The sequence below is a fragment of the Lepus europaeus genome, chromosome X (assembly GCF_033115175.1).
Source record: "Lepus europaeus isolate LE1 chromosome X, mLepTim1.pri, whole genome shotgun sequence".
Classification (NCBI taxonomy): Eukaryota; Metazoa; Chordata; class Mammalia; order Lagomorpha; family Leporidae; genus Lepus; species Lepus europaeus.
In genome coordinates, this window is record NC_084850.1 from 8445809 (window position 1) to 8466700 (window position 20892).

Below are 20892 nucleotides of genomic sequence, written 5' to 3' on the forward strand. Positions count from 1 at the left end.
CCTCTAGGAGTCTCCCCACATGCTCTTGTCTCCCTGGACCCCTCCCCTCCCTCAGTCTCACAGCCAGGGACAAACACACACATTCCCCCTAAGGGAAGTGGCAGGGCCAGAGGGGCCCACCAGGGTCCATGTCCCCCTCTCTTTGTCCGACATGGGCAAGACTGAGGAAAAGTTAGGCTTGTTTTCAGTAAAGCCAGCTAATATAAGAAAGAGTCCCTCTGCCTCTCCCACGCACACCTTTTAACCTGGGGAGATGCCTATTATGTGTTCACCTCTGCACTTACTGCTGATGGAAAGGAGTGAATCTGGTGCTCAGCTGGGACTCACGCAGACTACCTGCATGAACGAGACCCTTCACCATATCCAGTGACAGACACTGCTCTCCCAGGCGCTGAACCAGACTGGACCTATCAGCCGGGAGAGTCAGGCACATGGAGACTTAACCCTATGGTAGCACGTCTCCTGGAAGGCATGCAGAAAAACTCATGCCCATGTCAACTATGACAGAGACAGAAAAATTACTCAGGACCCTGATGAAAATCCAACACTCACTTTATCTCACCTTACGGAAGCAGTCCAAAACTATACAAACCTAGGTGTAACCACCCCAGCCGGGACTCTGTGTCCTCACATCCAGTTCATTCAATCAGCACCTGATAACAGGTGCAAACTCTGGCAGCTAGAAAAATGACCCACCCCCCCCCAAAAGGAGCTCCTACATGTGGCCTTTACGCTATATAACAACTGAGAGGGTGAGGCAAAAAGAGCAAAAAGGCCCAGGACAGAAAAAATAAATGTAACATGCTGGCCTCGGCCTTCTGAAACCAAAATCCCAATGGCCCCAATGCTCTGACACCCAAAGCCAGACCCCTCCTGGTCACTGCTTTTGCTGCATCCACACCAGACCCTGGGCAAGAGCATGTCCCAACCCAAGGCCCCCCGTAATAGCCTGCCCCACATGTGGTCAATGAGGTCATTGGAAATGGGTCTGTCCCCAGGGACTATCTAGTGCCCCTAGTGACATCACCCACCCTGACTTCTTGCCAGCACAACAGATCCAATGAGGGGACCTGGGTTTTTTGACCCCAGTTGAAGATCCCAACTTGTCCAAAGTACTCCGGGTCCTTGGGACAGTGGCTGGATAGGTTTTTTTCTTTTGTCTTCGACTCGGGGGCCTCTTTTTCTCTGTTGACAGCATTTTCAGGCCTCACTCTGGATGCTATCTCCTGTAAAGGAGTCTTGGGCATCCCCATAAAAGCAGAACAATCCTTGATCAAATATAAGTTGGCTGTAGATGTTTGGGTTAATTTCTGGTGATTCTATTCTGTTCCATTGGTCTATCCTTCTGTTTCTGAACCAGTACCATGCTGTTTTGATTACAACTGCCCTGTAGTATGTCCTGAAATCTGCTACTGTGATGCCTCCGGCTTTGTTTTTGTTGTACAAGATTGCTTTAGCTATTCGAGGTCTCCTGTGTCTCCATATGAATTTCAGTATCATTTTTTTCAGATCTGAGAAGAATGTCTTTGGTATTTTGATTGGTATCACACTGAATCTATAAATTGCTTTTGGGAGAATGGACATTTTGATGATGTTGATTCTTCCAATCCATGAGCATGGAAGATTTCTCCATTTTTTGGTATCCTCTTCTATTTCTTTATTTAAGGTTTTGTAATTTTCATCGTAGAGATCTTTAACATCCTTGGTTAAGTTTATTCCAAGGTATTTGATTGTTTTTGTAGCTATTGTGAATGGGATTGATCTTAGTAGTTCTTTCTCAGCCGTGGCATTGCCTGTGTACACAAAGGCTGTTGATTTTGGTGCATTGATTTTATATCCTGATACTTTGCCAAAGTCTTCTATGAGTTCCAATAGTCTCTTAGTAGATTTCTTTGGATCCCCTAAGTAAAGAATCATATCATCTGCAAAGAGGGATAGTTTGAGTTCTTCCTTCCCAATTTGAATCCCTTTAATTTCTTTTTCTTGCCTAATAGCTCTGGCTAAAACTTCCAGAACTATATTGAGTAGCAGTGGTGAGAGTGGGCATCCCTGTCTGGTACCAGATCTCAGTGGAAATGCTTCCAACTTTTCCCCATTCAATAGGATTTTGGCCGTGGGTTTTTATAAATTGCTTTGATTGTATTGAGGAATGTTTCTTCCATACCCAGTTTGATAGAGTTTTCATCATGAAAAAGAATGGGGTCAACAAAGTAGGAGCTACCTTTCTCTGAATGGAGGAGAGAACTTCCACTTTGACTATGACCCTGTCGGAATAAGATCGAAGTCGGAGAACCCAAAAGGCTTCCATAGCCTTGGCAACTCATGACTAGAGCCTAGGGAAATTACTGATGCCATAAACAAGAGTGTCAAATTGTTAAGTCAACAACAGGAGTCACTGTGTACTTACTTCTCACGTGGGATCTGGCTTTAATTTGTTGTCCAATGTGAAGTAATGCTATAACTAGTACTGAAACAGTATTTTACACTTTGTGTTTCTATGTGGGTGCAAACTGATGAAATCTTTATTTAATATATACTAAATCGATCTTCTGTATATAAAGATAATTGAAAATGAATCTTGATGTGAATGGAATGGGAGAGGGAGTGGGAAATCGGAGGGGTGTGAGTGGGAGGGATGTTATGGGGGGGAAGCCATTGTAATCCATAAACTGTACTTTGGAAATTTACATTTACTAAATAAAAGTTATAAAAAAGTTTTAAAAAAGCAGAACAATCCCACTCCTTCTCCATACCTTTGACTCCCTTACTCTGTCCCATGCCTTCCTTGTAATGCCACAATGTTCCATGTCCATAATGGGAAGATACCTCCTCCCCAAACTAAAAGTCCCGGTCTTCATACCACCACTAGATGTCACCTCAATCTTTTGTCTACAACTCCACCCTTCCAACTGTCCCCAGATCCCCATCTCTCCCACTCCTCTGCCTATTGATATGCCCCTGTTGTCCCTTTAGTTTGGGACATTAACAACCCTGACATAGCCTAACATCACTCCCCTCTCCATATAATCTTACAATAAAAAAAAATGCCTCCATCTCACAAGAGCAGTACCATTTGAACCCTAGCACCTGCCAGGGTCTTAAGCCCATAATTAAGCCCATAATTAACCACCTTGTTCAGGCTTCTCTCCTTATTCCCGTACACTCCCCACATAAGAACCCTATCTTGGGTGTCAAGTTATGGGGGGGGGGGGAAGCCATTGTAATCCATAAGCTGTACTTTGGAAATTTATATTTATTAAATAAAAGTGAAAAAAAAACCAATGGGTCTTATTATCTCGTAAGACGTACACAAAATGAATGAAGCCACTGTATATTCTCCTATCTTCTATCCCTTCCAGCACAAATCATTTTACAGCCATAGATCTCAAGGATGCCTTCTCCTCAATGCCCCCGAACACTATATTATTTTTGAAAGATTTATTTATTTTTTTGAAAGGCAGAGTTACAGAGAGAGAGAGAAAGAAAGAGAAAGAGAGAGAGAGAGAGAGAGAGAGAGAGAGAGAGAGAGAGAGAGAGAGAGAAAACGAGATTCCCAAATGGCCACAATGGCAGAAGCTGAGGCAATCTGATTCCAGGAGCTAGGAGCTTCCTCCAGGTCTCCCACACGGGTGCAAGGGCCCAAGGACTTGGGCCATCTTCCACTGCTTTTCCAGGCCATAGCAGAGAGAGCTGGGTCAGAAGAGGAGCAGCTGGGACTCGAACTGCCACCCAAAGGGATGCTAGAACTGTAGGCAGCAACATTACCCACAATGCCACAGCACAACCCCTCCTCCGACCACTTTAAACAATATCACAGACCAAGTGACAAAACAGAGTGCCCTCACTCTCCCTTTGGTCAACTCCCAAAACTCTCTATTTGCCCTAATGGCTACAACCTCAAAACTGTCCCAGCACCCATCTACCCCTGAAATTTTCTCGTATCAACACTCTCTTTTTCATCCCTCTACTCAAGTCCTAGAGAATTTGTAAAGACTCACCTGTCCTCATAACCCCTAGACCAACAATCTCTAGAAAGCCTCATTAGGACCTGCCCCACCTGCCCACAGACAATGTCAGCACCAATCTGCACCCAAAGTTCCTCGCTCACCAGATGCGGGGCTCCCTCCCTGCAAGGACCCGCAGCTAGACTTTACTCACAGGCCACCTGAGCACAGAGTTAGTTATCTCCTTGTATTGGCTGGCACCTTCTCGCGGTGGGTCCAGGTACTCCCCACTACCAATAAAAGAGCCCCCACGCTCACCCACTCCCTCCTAACAGCAAGTATCCCACATTTTGGCCTCCTCCCTCCAATCAGACAATCAGACACCTCCCAGGTGTCTCAACTGTTCACTCCATATTTACATATCCCTTGGAAATTTCATATTCCGTATAGGCCTCAGTCATCAAGGAAGGTTGAGAGGACCAGCAGATTCTTTTTTTTAAAGATTATTTATTTACTTATTTATTTGACAGGTAGAGTGAGAGGGAGAGACAGAGAGAAAGGTCTTCCATCCACTGGTTCACTCCCCAAATGGCCCCAATGGCCGGAGGTGTGCCTATCTGAAGCCAGGAGCCAGGAGCTTCTTCTGGGTCTCCCATGCAGGTGCAGGAACCCAAGCACTTGGGCCAGCTTCCACTGCGCTCCCAGGCCACAGCAGAGAGCTGGACTGGAAGAGGAGCAACCGGGACTAGAACCCGGTGCCCATATGGGATGCCGGCGCCACAGCAGAGGATTAACCTTCTGCACCACAGTGCCGGCCCCACCAGCAGCAGATTCCTAAAAGAAACCCTCATCAAACTCTCCATCAAACTCCATTTAGATTGGCCAAAACTTCTACCCTTATCCCTCCCAATGCTAAGAGCTCTGCCAGAGAAGCTGCTACAGCTCAGCCCCTTTGATTCACATTTGGCAGACTCACTGCCATCCCAGGGCTGGAGCTTCCCCCCGCCCTCCCCTCCAATGTGCCCTTTGCCTTCCTTTCAGCTTTCAGAAGGTTTCCATGGCAACCTACTCACCAGGCCCTGCAGCCCCAGCTACTGCTACCCCTCTCCAGCCTTGGCTATAGGAGATGTGGTCTATGTCTGAGATCCCTCCCTCTCCCTGCTAACTGCAAAGTGGAAGGGGCCCCACAAGGCCATCCTCCTTACTTCTGCCATGGCTAAAGTAGATAATGGCCCCCTCTGGGTCCCCCTGTCCAGGCTAAAAAGGCCCCTCCCACAACGCCCCTTCCTATGTCAAATCACTCCTGCTATATGGCCACCCTCATTGATCCAAGCACAAACTAACTAAATTATTTATGTCCCATTACTAAGCAGGAACTACATGGCGTTCACCTTCCAACCAATGGCCCTTACCCTGTCTCCACTCTGCCTCCTCGCAGCCCTTCAGGAAGACCTCTGGGTGACATCACCTGCAATCTCCTCCTTCAACAACCTAGGACCCCTGGTCTAAGATCTCTAGCTCCAAGGAACCTTCCCTGACTCCACTCCAGAGCAGATCAACTTCTTCACCCTCACTTGATTCTTATTGTTGGCCCCAGGATGGTTTCCCCAAGCCTTCACCCCTATGCAAATATCTGTTTTGCTTTCTCTTTAAATGCATTGTCACCCCCTGCTGCTGTCTGCAGACACAGTGCTTGCCCTAATTCTTGCTGCAGGATTAGTGGTAGTGGCTCCTATGGATTGGACCCCTGTTAAAAATATGTCTCTCAGTGCTCCTTAAACCAATTGTCCCAAGAAACAGACACCGACTTTGGGAGCCTCCCCCAGGGTCCTCCTCCTTACAAGAACAAATAATCTCCCCGGCATCCATGGCCCTGCAAAACAGGAGCGCACTAGATCTCCTGACAGCGCCCCAGGGCAGAACCTGTCTTCTCCTGGGAGAAGAGTGCTGTTATTATGACTACCAGTCTGGAGTGGCAATTGACTCCATAGACAAAATTTAAAAAAATAGAATCTGGGAGCGGCACAGGCTCCAAACCAACTAAACATGGGATGGACTGCTACACTGGGGGAGTAGGCATGGTGAGCTCCTCTTCTTGAGCCTGTCACTGTCACCCCTGTGGCCCTGCTATTGGGACCATGCCTATTTCATTGGTTCCCAAATTCCTGACAGAACCGCATCAAAGCCATCTCCCAAACCACATTAAAACCATGATGCTACTCCACCACCTCAGTCAAGGGTGCCATCTGCTTCCCTCGCAACCCGAGGAGGACTCCGGGCTCCAGAGCAAACCCCCAGCATCCTCACTGCCCTTTCTCAGCAGGAAGTAGCCAGATGAAATTGACACCCCTTTTCCTTTTTCCTCTAGGGGCTGGAACAAAGGGCGTAAGGGCGTGGTGCCCCTTCCCTAACCCTCCCCCGCTCCACACCCCATTTCCTCCCTTAGCTGAGACCCTTGGTGCCAAACCAGACCCTTCCAGCTCCTTGCAAAGCAACTGGCAAACAGATAAGCTGCACAAGGCAGATTCTGATTCAGGTAAGATGAAAGTTCCCAGGGGCTTCAAAGAGCCCCTACTCTCCCGCCAGCTGCCTTCTACCTCTCCCTGGTAATGGCAGATTCCCTCCTTAGCCAAATAAAAACTCAGCTCTATATGTACCCTTTGCACAGCCTCTTTGGTGACTGTCACCATCTCTTTGCTTCAACAAAGCAAACTGTCTCTTTCAAGGTCGGCTCTGTCTCCTCTTTTTGTCTCTCAATTTTGGGAGTTTGAAAGGCCAGAACCCTGAGCTATTCCATACCTAACAAAAGTAAAGAGAATTCTAGAGAGTTTTTGAGGCTAATTTCTTTATCATCAATTTTATCTTCAAATATAGTTAAAATAATGACTACTTATACTCATAATTATAGTTATCATTATGATTAATTATAGCTGGTTATAGCTATTACATTTTTGTGGTAACTAGTTATAGCTATTTTTTAATTATTTACTTGAAAGATAGTTACTGATAGAAAGAGAGAGAGAGGGGAGAGAGAGAGAGAGAGAATCTTCTATCCCGATTCACTCTCCAAATGGCCACTTCAGCTGGGGCTAGGCCAGGCCAAAGCCAAGAGCTTGGAACTCCACCCAGGTCACCCACATGGGTAGCAAGGGCCCAGGCATTTTGGCCACCTCCATCTTCTTTCCCTGATGCATTAACAGGGAGCTGGATAAGAAGTGGAGCAGCCAGGACTCAAACCAGTGCTCATATAGGATACCTGTGACTCAGGCGGAAGGTTAATGCACTGTGCCACAACTCAAGCTTGCAGCTATAGTTATAATTAGCTGTAGCTGGTAATGTCAGTTAAATTTACTAAACAATTAGGTTACTGGTTGTGGCTACTAACTAGTTATAATTAATCAGTTAGGATAAAACCAAGTAAATTTACCAAATTACAGCTGCTAACTAGTTGTGGTTAATGTTTCAGGCTATGACCTGGCCATAGTTGCAAGTTTGTGATCACTGATTAGTTAAGTTTGCTAGGTTAGGTCTACTAACTAGCTTGAAATTATCATGCGGGTGCTCTCTGGTGACAGTTACTATGTATTACTAATAAAAAAGCTATGGTTGGGTTGGGGCCGGCGCTGTGGCTCACTTGGTTAATCCTCCGCTTGTGGTGCCGGCAAACCCATATGGGCGCAGGGTTCTAGTCCTGGTTGCTCCTCTTCCAGTCCAGCTCTCTGCTGTGGCCCAAGAGTGCTGTGGGGGGTGGCCCAAGTGCTTGGGCCTCTGCACCCACATGGGAGACCAGGAAGAAGCACCTGGCTCCTGGCTTCGGATCAGTGCAGTGCCGGCCATTGTGGCATTTGGGGAGTGAACCAATGGAAGGAAGACCTTTCTCTCTGTCTCTCTCTGTCTGTCTGTCTATAACTCTACTTGTCAAATAAAAAAAAAGCTGTGGTTGCCAGTTTCTAATTACTGATAGTTCTGCTTACCAGGTTTTAGATGCTAACAAGTTGTGTTTGTCAATCTGTGACTACATGGGTTGTGTTTGCTGTTTTATGAATGCTAACTAGTAATGGTTTCTAATTTGCCCTTCTTCTCTGACTTCTAAAATAGTTTTGGTCACTAGGTATTCTTGTTAATTTGTTGTGGTTATTGATTGTGGTTAATAACTAGTCATGGATACTAATTATTGCCAAGTGTTGTTAGTTAGGCCTATGGTTGATATACTGTTGGTTACTTATACTTATTAGCTAAATTTGGTTGTAGGTATAGTTATAAAGAGTTATAGGAAAATATTTATATTTAATTATAGTTATGATTATAACTATTTTTGTATGTGGATATAATAGTTATTATATATTCCTAGATTGTTATAAGGTGTTAGAATATTAGAGTTGTAGTTATTTGATCTGGAATGTTATCTATTCATAGATGGAACTTCAGGTTTTCCAAAGTTCCATAATTCAGGCCCTCTGAACAACATAATTTTTACTGTTTAATTCTACTACATTCACTTGACTCACTGTTACAGAGAGCCCAAGGTGCAGTGTCTTTTGAGACAGTCTCATGCGTACACTTTTGAAGGTTCCTTGTACTCCTGCACCCTATCTGTGATGTCTCTAGGAGACATCTGACAGATGAAAAACTAACCACTTGTGCCATCATTTTTCCAAGAAAAAGCATCTGCCCAGAATCTCTGGTTTATGCCCAATCCCAAGGAGAACTGAGCTGGAAAATGTACATGAAGACTTGGGTATAGATTTTCAATCCCTCCTGAACCAACCCTGCCTGACTTCCCAGCCTGCTTTTCCCTCTATGAAAGATGTTTTCATAACTTCTAAATTCTGGGGTTCCTTTTGTCTAACCTGGAGCTCAAGATCAGCATACAGAGAGGCAGACCACGCTATGTACCAATTTTCAGGGTCTTATCCATGTACGATACCCAGGTTAAATTCCTACTTCCTCCAAGAAGTCTTTCCAGATGGTTAAAGTCAAAATTTCTCACTCCTTCTCTCCCAAGATTGTTTGTAGGTCTAGCACAGTACTGAATGCATTCTAGTTTATACCAGTCTTTTTTATTATTTATTTATTTTTATCTTTGACAGGCAGAGTGGACAGTGAGAGAGAGATAGAGAGAAAGGTCTTCCTTTGCCGTTGGTTCACCCTCTAATGGCCGCCGCGGTAGCGCGCTGCGGCCAGCGCACCGCGCTGTTCCGATGGCAGGAGCCAGGTGCTTCTCCTGGTCTCCCATGGGGTGCAGAGCCCAAACACTTGGGCCATCCTCCACTGCACTCCCTGGCCACAGCAGAGAGCTGGCCTGGAAGAGGGGCAACCGGGACAGGATCGGTGCCCCGACCGGGACTAGAACCCGGTGTGCCGGCGCCGCAAGGCGGAGGATTAGCCTGTTGAGCCACGGCGCCGGCAGTTTATACCAGTCTTAATATCAATGCCTTTGTTTCCCTCAGTGTGTTATGAGCCAATGTGCTGTAGCACATTTCTTCATATACTAGAGCATGAAAGTTGTTCTAAGGTGTTTTAGTGTGTCATGTCTGTGAAATTAGTCATGGTTAACATTATTAACAATGCAATATCAAAGTTCAGTATGGCGTCCTTTGCTCTGATACTCATATGGGTGTGTTTATATATATATATATACACATATATATTTCTTTCTAGGTTATATCAAAGTCTATATTATCCTTGGATGTATTCCAGTATGTCTTTATTCATTAATTCAGCAAGTAGAATGTATTATAGTATATAACATGATACATCTACTATATTACAATATAATATGTATATACCAGATTATAACAAAAGCAACATTATCATTGCTTTTATTTTTATATATCTCCATTCATTAATTCATCAAATATTTATCAAGTACATACTTGGAAACAGGCACTAATTCAGGTATGTAAAACATATCAGTGAACAGAACAAAGACACCTGTCTTCCTTTGGATTATTTTCTTTTTCTTTCTTTCTTTTTTTTTTTTGACAGGCAGAGTTAGACAGTGAGAGAGACAGAGAGAAAGGTCTTCCTACTGTTGGTTCACCCCCAAAACGGCTGCTACGGCCGGCGTGCTACACTGATCTAAAACCAGGAGCCAGATGCTTCCTCCTGGTCTCTCATGTGGGTACAGGGCCCAAGCACTTGGGCCATCTTCCACTGCCTTCCCGGGCCACAGCAGAGAGCTGGACTAGAAGAGGAGCAACCAGGACAGAACCAGCGCCCCAACGGGGACTAGAACCAGGGGTGCTGGTGCTGCAGGCGGAGGATTAGCCAAGTGAGCCATGGTGCTGGCCTTGGATTATTTTCTAGTGGCATGAGACAGACAGCAGACAACAGTCATAGTAAATAAGTTGATTTTAGAGTAGTTTGAGAAGTGCTAAGTGCTGTGGAACAAAGAAAACCTAGAGTCAGGTAAGGCAAAAATGGATGGGCCTTCAGGTGATGGGCAGATTGTAGTTTGCAAAAGGGTGCCCAGTGTAGGTCTCAATGAAAAGGTGGCATGTGATCTTGAAAAGCAACATGGGATCAGTGATATAGAAGTACAAGAGAAAAGAATGCCAGATGAAGGAACAGCCAACACAGGAGCCTTAACTAGGGACTGAACCCAGCATCATCTACGGGCAGCAAGGAGGTCAGCGTGGTTGAATTGAGGTAATTACATCCCAGCCTCCTCTCCAAGCACCAAACTGCCCTGCACCCTGACACACCACTGCCCCCTCCCCCATCCTCCTAACTCTTCCCTCAGCTATGCTCTCTCCAGACTGCCTCTCACTCCTTGCTCATTCACAGGATTGGAAAAACTAACTTCCCTGTCTTGAAACAATTTTGCCTTGGCTCAATGGGACTCACCTATCACTTTTTCACATGCATGTCCCTGCACTGTGGCTAATTCCTTCATTCTGCTCATGTATGAGGTTATTCCGCCATGCGAAGGCCACCCAGGTCTGCTCCAGGGTCACCCGACAGAGTGGTGCGTGCAGGAGAGCCTCACCGTGGCCCTAGTAAGAAGGCTATGGAGGTGCTGTGATTCCTAAGGGTTCAGGGGCAAGAATAGAACACAAATTTAGTGGATTCCTGAACCAGCCCTCAGTTGAAGTACAATGGCTGACACGCCCAACACTAGGTCCATGTTATAAGGCATCTGTGCTTGACAGGCACTGCACCAGTCACATTAGCACATTTCAGCTACCTGAATGAGAAAGGCCAGGGACCTCAGGAGACTTTCCAAGGCAAGCTTCAAGTATTCATGGGTAAAATGAGACAGTGGGGTTAGACATTCTCTACTATACCATATACTTCTACAGGGTCATGAATCTGGTTAAAAAATATAACTAAAAGCACAAAGTTTACAGGAAGATATTTTATGACACTATTTCCTAGTTTGTTTTTAATGGCTTAGTTTGCTTGCAGGTAATATACTTCTATTAAATACCAAAGCTGACCCTTCTCTCTGTGTGAGGATTTAAACCTGCCATCAGGAATGCAGACACACATCAGGGATATTCTTCCATCTAGGACGGTTGAAATATGGTATTGGGCCTGACCTACTTGCGATTTTCCATTTGAGTTAATTAGACTTCCTATATAGACACTTGCTTTCAAACCGCTGGCCACACGAGTAAGCAGAAAACGAGCGAGTCTGGGTCAGTGTATATTTAACCTCATTACTAGGAAAACTTCATGGTACCTGGATTCCTTATACTGGGACAGGCATAGAATCGTATATAAGGAGGCTGCATTTTTTCAAAAAAGATTGATTGGATTATTTGAAAGTCAAAGTTACAGAGTGAGCAAGAGAGATAGAGATAGAGATGAGAGAGGAGAGAGGAGAGAGGAGAGAGGAGAAAGGAGAAAGGGGAGAGAGAGAGAGAGAGAATCTTCTATCTACTAGTTTACTTGCCATATTGGAACAGGGGCCAAAACCAGGAGCCAGGAGTTTTCTCTAGGTCTCCCATGTGGGTGGCAGGGGCCCAAACACTTGGGTCATCCTCCACTGCTTTCCCAGGCCATTAGCAGGGAGCTAGATCACAAGTAGAGCAGCTAGAACTCGAACCAGCACCCATAAGGAATGCCAGCACAACAGGTGGTGGCTTTACCCACTATGCTACAATGCCAGCCCCAAAGAGGCTACATTTGTATGGTAAGTGGGTCCCACACATTTTTTTTAGGGTTCTCTGCTTTGGGGACAAAAAAATCAATATTCAGTCTCAGTCTCATTTTTTAACAATTGTGAAATTGAAATTGTTTCTGTAACAGGTATGAGAGTTTGTGGTCTAGTATATGAAGTGTGACTGTATAATAATGATACTGAGGTTTTAATGATTCAGTTCAGCAAGTATTTGTCAAGCATCTACTGTATGCAACATATTGAGCCAGTCAAAAAAGAGGCAACAGAGATGAATCAGCCTCACTTTCTAAACTGAAGAAATTTAAGGTTCTCTAGCACATAGTATAAAATCACATGCAGGAGCTAGCACTGTGGTGTAGGAGTAAAGCCTCCACCTGTGGTGCTGGCAACCCATATGGATGCCAGTTCGAGTCCCGGCTCCTCCTCTTCCGATCCGCTCTCTGTTATGGCCTGGGAAAGCAGTAGAAGATGGCCCAAGTGCTTGGGCTCCTGTACCCATGTGGGAGACCCAGAAGAAGCTCCTGGCTCCTGGCTTCAGATCAGTGTAGCTCCGGCCATTGTGGCCATCTGGGGAGTGAACCAGTGAATGTAAGACTTCTGTCTTTCTCTCTGCCTCTGTCTGTGCCTCTCTGTAACTCTGTCAAATAAATAAATAAATAAATAAAATCACATGCTGGAGGATCAGAATGTTTGCAATAGTGTTCACAGTGGGAGACGAAGGAGAAGGGTGCCCTAACAATGCTAAGGATTCTTCTGGTGGTTACAGAGGGTTATAGGCTGCATTATGAAATGGCGGCTCATTGTGACCAACAAGGTAGGACTTTAATAAAATTTACTTACATTCATTCACAGAAGAGGTTAGGAAGATGAATGAATCAGGTACTCTTAAAGAAACTGTGAGACCTATGGTCATTCAGAGGTCCAAGTCAACTGGAGTAACTAAAATACCCTGGCAGAAACTCATTTTCTCCTTCTGAATGCAGAATGCATTTTTAGGGATTACATGAAGGGATAAATGACTTTGAAGGATATGAAAATTGTGATGGTAGCCTAGGAGCAGTGTAAGCGAAACCCAAGGGGAGGAAAGCATAGTTACAACACTGTGTGAGTGCCATTAGTGCTTGTCTTCAAGGCTAGTAAAAACTTAAAGGGGCCAGCGCTGTGGCGCAGTAGGTTAATCCTCCGCCTGCAGTGCCAGCATCCCATACAGGCGCCAGTTCTAGTCCTGGCTGCTTCTCTTCCAATCCAGCTCTCTGCTGTGGCCTGGGAAAACAGTAGAAGTTGGCCAAAGTCCTTGGGCCCCTGCACCCACTTGGGAGAACCAGAAGAAGCTCCTGGCTCCTGTTTTCAGATCGGCCCATCTCCACCCATTGCAGACATTTGCAGAGTGAACCAGTGGATGGAAGACTGCTCTGTCTCTGTCTCTCACTGACTGTAACTCTACCTCCAACATAAAAAATTAAATCTTTAAAAAACAAACTTCAAAGATTCAGACTACTGTCATCATAAATCAATAAAGACAGTGCCACAAGAGAGGCCCCCAAGTGTTTTGAGCAATGGCGATACCATCTTTTATCCTCCAAAGCCAAAAGCCTCATACAAATACAAGTTTCCTTAAAACCACCATTTTGTGGCCGGCGCCGCTAATCACTTGGCTAATCCTCCACCTGTGGCGCCGGCACACTGGGTTCTAGTCCTGGTTGGGGCGCCGGATTCTGTCCCGGTTGCTCCTCTTCCAGTCCAGCTCTCTGCTGTGGCCTGCGAGGGCAGTGGAGGATGGCCTAAGTGCTTGGGCCCTGCACCCGCATGGGAGACCAGGAGGAAGCACCTGGCTCCTGGCTTCAGATCAGCACACCGGCCGCAGTGTGCTGGCTGTAGCGGCCATTTGGGGGGTGAACCAATGGAAAGGAAGATCTTTCTCTCTGTCTCTCTCTCTCTCTCTCTCGCTAACTTTGCCTGTCAAAAAAAAAAAAACATTCTGTAATGATACATAATAGGCTAATACTATTTTATATTAAACAAAGCATTCACTCATATTTAATCTCATATAATCTGTATAGTAAAACAATGAAAAAATGCAGGTGTGATAGAAAACATCTTGGAACTGTAGATAAAGGATCTTACACTCTGAGAAGTTAATTGATTTGCATAAACATATAGGACTAATCAGTAATGGGGACAAAATTCAGTTCAATTGAACGAACTGTAGTATAACCTATATGCTGACTACATGACAGACACCGTGTAAGAGTAAAGGAACTAGAAAAAAAACAATGAAATATAACACAATCGGAGCCACTGCTGTGGTGTAGCAGGTGGGGCTGCCATCTGCAGTGCCAGTATGCCATGTGGGCGCCAGTTCAAGTCCTGGCTGCTCCACTTCCAATCCAGCTCCCTGCTATAGCCTGGAAAATCAGTGGAGGGTGGCCCAAGTCCTTAGGCCCCTGCACCCATGTGGGAGACCCAGAGGAGTTTCCTGGCTCCTGGCTTTGGATTGGCACAGCTCTGGCTGCTGAGGCAAATCGGGGTGTGAACCAGCAGATAGAAGACCTCTCTCTCAGTCTCTCTCTCTCTCTCTCTCTCTCTCTGTTTCTTTCTCTGCCTCTCCTCTCTCTGTGTAAATTTGACTTTCACATAAATAAATAAATCTTTAAAAAAACAAGAAATATTCTCACTTTAAAACTTTCTTTCCCTTTGGTCTGAAAGGGAGGGTTTTTTTTCTACTTACTGTATACTTCGCTGATGGCGATATGAATCTAGCTATGAGATTATTAGTTAAGTTCTTATTTTGGCTATGCTATTACAGAAAAATGTTAGCCATCTCTTATAAGGTCTAAAGATTAAATTGTGCATCCTACAGATTCCTTCATAATAGAATTAGTTCCCTACCTTGAAGAGAATAGAGAAGTGAAAGAACAAGTTGGGCTTAGAATAGAGAGATGAGGGAGCAAGTCCTAGATCACTTGCTGACAATAGCAATATTACATGAATACTTAGCAAACCGTTTCAACCCTTAGATAAGAACTTAATAAAACATTTCCTCATGGGCATTGTCTACCTTAGAAAAACTACTACAGAACATACCTGGGACTATAGACTTGTAGTTCAGGCCACCAAAGATTAGAGATGGGATACGGGCACTCCCTTGACTTGCATCGTCTGGTCTGCTTTAACACAAACCAGGAGGAAAAGAAAGCTAGGCATCAGAAGCAATGGGTGGCAGGCCTATGAATGGCTGATCTGTACAGTGATCTGCCCTCAAGGAGACCCAACAGGCCAGTCCACTGCAGTGGCTTTCAATGTGGTAAGCCTGGGCTTCAGCAGAAGTCAGCTTGTGAAGAGCCCTGGCAGCTCTGCCAAGAGTTGGATCACTGGAAATGGACCTGCCCTGGAATCGAAGGATGCCCAGGTCAGAGCCACAGATCTTATTGGCTCTAAGCTGAAAAGCCCTTCACTCAGCCCAACTTCCAAAGTGACCACTGCAGCTGAGGGGATGGTCAAGTAGGGTCAGCAACATTGCAGGCAGAACTGTAAATTTCTTGTTAGAGATGCCCCCTGCCTTTACCTGGCCAGCTCTCCTCCCAGGCCAGCCAAGTAATGAAAGTCAACAGAGTGCCTTCCCCTAGGAGGTTCACACCTCCCTTAGGATATACCCCATGTGAAGAGATAGATAGGTCTGGGCCTCTTTACTTACAAGGCCTAAAGCCCAACAGATTATTATCAAGCCCCTTCTATCAGGTTCTATTTGCCTCTCAATCAGAAAAATTACTTGTAGCTTAGACAGCACCTTTCTTAGCTCCTCTAATAATGACTCTGTCCTTTGTTCTAGACCCTGTCTAGTGCACTTGGGCCTCATTCCTTTGTAATCATAACCTCTACTCTACCACCAATGGCTCTACTCCCAACCTGTGTGTACTGATGGTCCTCTTCCCCACTTAATGCTGTATAATTGTTCCGACCTGGTTAATGCCACTCTTAGGATCATTGGTTACTATCCTCAACCTGTCTTTTATGACCTTGTCTAAATATGATCAGAGTCGGGGAACTTGGAAGGCTTCCATAGCCTTGGCAACTCATGACGACAGCCTAGGGTGGTTACTGGCGCCATAAACTAGAGTGTCAATTTGTTGGGTCAACAACAGGAGCCACTGTGCGCTTGCTCCTGATGTGGGATCTCTGTCCTTAATGTACTGTACATTTTGATTTAATGCTATAACTAGTACTCAAACAGTATGTTTCACTTTGTGTTTCTATGTGGGTGCAAACTGTTGAAGTATTTATACTAAATTGATCTTCTGTATATAAATAGAATTGAAAATGAATCTTGATGTGAATGGAAAGAGAGAGGGAGCGGGAGAGGGGAGGGTTGCGGGTGGGAGGGAAATTATGGGAAGGGGAAGCCATTGTAATCCATAAGCTGTATACTGGAAATTTATATTCATTAAATAAAAGTTAAAAAAAAAACAAGAAATATAACACAGCCATGAGGACCTCATCCAGCACAGGGGGAGTAGACACAAAACTATTAATGCCAATGAAATCGGCTAATTCTAAAACATATGAAAACCCTCTGGGAGCACAAAAAGGTGTCAGTCAATCCAGAGGGTGGAGGGCATCAGGGAAAGCTTCTTGGGGGAGATAGTATCTGAAACGATTCTTGGAGACTGCGTAGAACCCAGCCAATTAAACTGGACTATTCATGGGCCTGCAGGAAGGAGACAACTAGTGTTGTAAAGCAGGACTACAGGTATGAGGAACATGGAGAATTGAACTACTGCTACGCCAATACAGGAAATGCATTCCTGCACACAACAGAATGTGGAGACTGAGGAAAGACTGGAAAGCTAAGAAAGAGCCAAACAAAACGCCTGAGAAAGGTCATGGGTATAAGTACATTTCTAACCTCTCCAACAAATTCTATATGTAGCTGGGACTAAGGATTCCTCTTATAGACTCCCTAAGTCATGATTTTCTTGTAGTATGCAAAGAAATCACCTGGGGAGCTTGTTAAAAATGGAAATTGCATAAGTAAGTCCCCAAGATAGTCCACTTCATCAGATCTGGGTAGTAATTAGGCATATACATTTCTATCAGATGGCAGAGAACTCTGACACAGGCATTAGTCAGAGCCTATCACAGATGAGCCTTCCACTTAAACATATAGAGTCTCAAAACATACAGTAGTCTCTATTTTCCATAGAGATATGCCCCACGATCCCCAGTGAATACCTGAAACTGAATAGTACCAAACCCTACATCTACTTTGCTTTGTCCTATACATACATATATATATATATATATATATATATATGATAAAGTTCAGTTTATAAAATAGGCACAGTAAGAGATTAACAACAATAATAGAACAATTATAACAATATAATGTATTAAAACTTATGAGTTGGGGCCTGTGCTGTGGTGCAGAAGGTTAAGCCTCCACCTGCAGTGCCAGCATCCCATATTTGGGCTGCTCCACTTCCAATATAGCTCCTTGTTAATGCCCCTGGGAAAGCAGTGGAATGTGGCCCAAATGCTTGGGTCCCTGCACCCATGTGGGAGACCTGGAAGAAGCTCCTGGCTTTACCTGTCCCAGCCCTGGCCATTGCAGCCGTTTGGGGAGTGTGTCATTGAATCAGCAAATGGAAGATTCTCTCTCTCTGTCTTCCTCTATTTCTGCCTTTCAAATAAACAAATAAATCTTTTACTAAAACACATGAATTATTTCTTTAATTTTCCATTTAATATCTTCAGACCACAATTGACTGCCAGCAACTGAAACCATAAAAAGCCAAATTGCAGATATCAAGGGATTACTGTCATGACTTCCATACTTACATTTCCAATCAATCTCCTTTCCTGAGGTGACACCTATGCACCCCATCCACTTAATAGGGAATCTCTCTTGGATGTCCCAGAGGTACCACAAATTCAACCTGTCCAATAGTGAACCTATTGTCATCTTGCTGTTTGTCAATATTCTCCTATCTCAGCACCTAAAACTCTCCAATGGCTTCCCATTCCACTCCAGTTAAAATCTAAATGGTCTAAGATGGCCTGCCAGACCCAGAATTTCCTGCCTGCTCAGTACATGCCTGTTCTCACCTGTGCCATGGTCTCTCCAGCATTCCTTCTATTCTCAGCATTGTAGACTTCTTTCAGTTCCTTCAAAGTGCCTGGTTCTCTCACCATTAATATGCTTTTGCTTCTCTCCCCATATTTTATTGCTTCATTACTCTATTCTCTAATTTTAATAAATACCGTGTCCTTCAGGAAGTCTTCCTAGGTTCCTTTCCATCACTAAATATTCCTTTGCACAGTTATTTTTATTTTTTTGCCTGTATTATAGTCCAGTTAAACTATGACCTGAATTAGGGAGGGATCCGTGTTTTAATACAGCATCCCAGTATCTAACAGTATGTCTGCCCATAGAAATATTTGATAAGTGTTTCAAGCAAGGAGGAGAAAAAAGAAATAACTTGAACAGTAATTTGTACTAAAGAAAAATACAAAATTCAGACAGAAATTGATGTGTGTGATAACCACAGTAGAGTATAACTTAGCTAAAAAAATAGGAAATATAAAAAAAGAAAGAAAGGAGAAAGGATTGAGGGAAGGAGGGAGTAAAGTGTGGCTATCTTCTTAGAATTGCATATATGGAATACATGAAATCTGTTCTCTTTACATAAATAAAAATTTTAAAAATTAGGAAAAATACTTCAGTTGTTGATCAATATGCATATTGGTGGACAAACTATGGCCTACCTATGTGAAACAATCTTAATGGATGCATTGAAATGATAGTTGACTTTCCAAATTTTCTGAAAGTTTTTAAATGTATTTATTTCAATATTACTTTCACATCTAGCAAAAGTTATAAAATCAATTAGCCTGGGAAACATTACTACTTTAGGAACTATAACAGGATGATGAAAGAAATATCAAGAAGTTACTACAGACAACATAGCTGGTGACAAACAACAAAGCAGGTTGTTGTTAAATGATTTCCTGGAAGCCCTTCAGGATACAAGTGATTCTCTAGAAAATTCCCACTGAGTGGCTTCAAATTCCAAGTCTGCCCATGTCTGCCTTAAAGTTTCTCCTAGAAATAGTGCTTCTATTTCTCTTCTGCATTCCAAATTATACACAACTGACCTTGGTGGTGAACTTTAATCTGGAACCACAAGGGAGTTCTAGGTAAAGGAGAGCAACTGTTTTTTCATTTGAAATGCAAATGAAGTGGCAGCAAAACTGAATGGCAACAAAGAATTCAGCCCAGCTCCCAGTGTGGTATAGCCCAAATGGCAGCATCCAAAATTTCCTGAAGGCATTGTGATTTAGTGGAATGAAAATCATATCGAGAATGTGAAGACATAGATTGGAGTCATAACTCAGCAGTTTATTTGCCGTGCAACCTTGGGCTGTTTTCTGAACTCAGTTTTAGTTAATTCAATAGTAAGAGGAAAATACTATCTCCTCAACATCAAACAAGACAATATATCTGAAATGTTTTATTAATCATAAAACATTATATAGTTGCTAGACTTAATAATTGCAATTCAACAATGTGCTTCTCATTCGCTCATGGGAGCCATCAAAAGAATAATTCAATAGAACAACAACAAGAACAATAATAATGTGACAGGTATTTGAACAAACAAAACCCTAAAACTATACTTAGAAAAACCTACACTTGTGATATATAACCTTATCACCATTGAATGTAGATAGATCATTGTGGCAAATGTCAATGCCAGAAGAATGAGCGCAGAGTGGTTCAAAGACTGAGTGTGGGCTGTAAAGCAATTTGTAGATCAATAAATGCTTAAGACCTACTGAGATGATGGCAAAACCTACAGCTGCATGAAATTGGAATCATTCAATCCCTAAATGATTGTGAATAAAGATTTTAGAAAATGTATTTTAATGGTTTGTAAATTTGTAAAGACAACACAGCAGAAGAGAACATCCCAGTTGCATAATTCCAAATAATTGCAAAGATTATGACAAAATTTCATCCTACCAATCTTGCAAATCAAATGCCTGAAGGGAACATTACCATACTTACCTCATTCACTCAGATGGAATTTCCGCTGGACTCTGCCCTTATGTCTTCCACTCTGTTCTTCAGAAAAGAGATCTCTCCTCCAAGAAAATGGTGAGTTAAGTCCAAATATGTAGCAAACTCTGCTTTTCAAAGACTATCTGAGTCACTGTTTATACTTGCTTGTCAAGCTTTTACAGTTTCTTGTTTTGGCCTCAATGATAATAGACACATTTAAAAGATAAGGCAAAAATTAAAGTTAACAATCGTTGGCAAAGCAATGTCTTCTCTCTCTCACTTACCCCTAAGAGTAAACTATCGAAAGTAATTACTCATCAGCGTTCAAGAACAGACCAGATGATTACTTGGCAGTGATGCTAGATGATTAGAACAGGGCTTTGAAATGTTAGCATATATAGAAATCAGTCTAGAGAGCTCAGTGAAGACACAGATTTTAACTCATTACCAGTGGCAGGGCTGGGATTTGTAACATCTAAAAAGCTCCAAGATGATACACACACTGATAGTCTGAACCATATTTTGAGAAGCAACATATTATATCTGTGTTTTCCAAATTTGTATTTTGAAATAAGCACTTAGAATTGTTAAGATGCACAATTTCATCCTCTGGGCGCAAATAACTCCCATGGGTAGGCAGAAGTCTTCAACTGCACATCTGGCATAAGGAAGAGGTAGGATTTGGACCCAGGTCCATTTATCCTTGAATCACTCTTCCTTCAACATCCATCTCTAAGAGGAGGCTTCTTAGCTGAAATATT